The following is a 1,715-nucleotide window of genomic DNA, read 5'->3' as shown; positions in this document are numbered from 1 at the left end:
GATACGTTATAATTCAGATAGAGCGCAGGACGTAAAAGTGTGACATAGAAGACCACAAAATGCACAACAAGTAAGAAAATTCGTTCTTTATCTCTGAAATTCGTTGAGCATCTTCCGAACGCAGCAATGCCGCAAGCGTGCCGCACGTCAAGTGAGAGGGGGCCTTTAGCCTGAGGCTTAGGTCACATTTAAAAAAGGGGTCCCACCGGGCAGCTTTCGTGAGCAAAAAGAATGATATAAAAGACATCAAAATACACAAAATGGCAAAATAAGAGTCAAGGGCATAATTTGTGTATTTTTTTTTAGGTATACAATTTGATTTTTCGTTTCTTAGAACATCCCGGCCGGGCCCCGTCGTACTCTTATTACTAATATTCTTGACGACATTTTCATCATGTCGTTTGAAACTACAGGAATTGAGATAGACGACATTGAAGAGGACAGAATCGTGTTTGGCGGGACCGGTTCGGAGCAGGGGCAGTTCAGGGGTCCAAACGGAGTCGTGGTCTCGCCAGATGGGGATATCTTCGTCACCGACATGCACAACCGGCGAGTCGCCGTGCACGACACAAACGGTAGGTTTTTATTTCATTGATCAGCAATTGAACAAAGTACAGCACAGGGCAGACATGTGGTTCACTCTAGCAACATCACCTCTCAAAAAAAAAAAAGATTTCAACCGACAACTGACGCTCGTAACTGACAAGGCTACAAAAATATCAATAACGAGCTATTCACAGCAAAAAAAAAGATTTCAACCGACAACTGACGCTCGTAACTGACAAGGCTACAAAAATATCAATAACGAGCTATTCACAGCAAGTTAGAAATGGTTTTGGTAGTCCAAGATGCCAATACTGTGACAAGTCATTGAGTGCATCCTCACACTCAGGGTTGACAATCACGGCAAAGCCTACGATATTACCCCTGACAACTCAGCCACAGTATTCGGTTATTAGGGGCAGTCAGCCGTTGGGGATCGGGCGTCGGCATGGTGAGCAAACAAAGCCATGGTAATACGTAACATGATTGGCTGATAGCTTCCCAGCGGCCATTGCGGGACAGCTTTAGCCTGTTGAAAGCTCTCTCATCGCCTGTTCTCTGATTGGCTGGCAGCTGGTTTGTGGCGACGCCCCCGGTACCCATATATTAACCTCAGGCAAGCAGAGGTGAAAACAGATGGAGTCCCTCTGACGACTCTGTTTCGCCTTTGCGTAGGGGAATGATTGAGTGTTACCTACTAGATCCTGAAGATTGCCGAGAAGATTAATTCTGTAGTACCTCCATGGAAAATAGAGGTATAGCTTTTGGTGTGTGTGTATGTGTCTGTGTGTCTGTCTGTTTTATTGCATATTTCTGGTCAGCATAACTCTAGAGCCTCTTGATGGATTGTATTAGTACTTAGTACTTGAGTAGGTGTTAGAAAGACGAAGGTTATGGTCGATTTTGGGCCTCCTAGTGTGTGACCTTGCTACTGCAGCAGAACCTCGACTTTTTTGTATCTTTTGACCTAGACATGCTATCGTCTTGTGGTTTATAGGTACGTTCCTTCGCCACTTCCCCGCCACAGTCCCGGAGTCGGGATGGAAGAGGATGGAGCCTCACGACGTTGCCATGGATACGCTCGCAAGTTCAGACCACCACCTGTGGGTGGTGGGGCGAAGTTATCTCGGCGATCACGTGGTGCAGTACAGCAGGGCCGGGTTGGTCTTGGG

The sequence above is a fragment of the Branchiostoma floridae genome, chromosome 12 (genome assembly GCF_000003815.2).
Source record: "Branchiostoma floridae strain S238N-H82 chromosome 12, Bfl_VNyyK, whole genome shotgun sequence".
Classification (NCBI taxonomy): Eukaryota; Metazoa; Chordata; class Leptocardii; order Amphioxiformes; family Branchiostomatidae; genus Branchiostoma; species Branchiostoma floridae.
The sequence above is the reverse complement of the archived record's forward strand: the minus strand, read 5'-3'. Positions refer to the sequence as shown.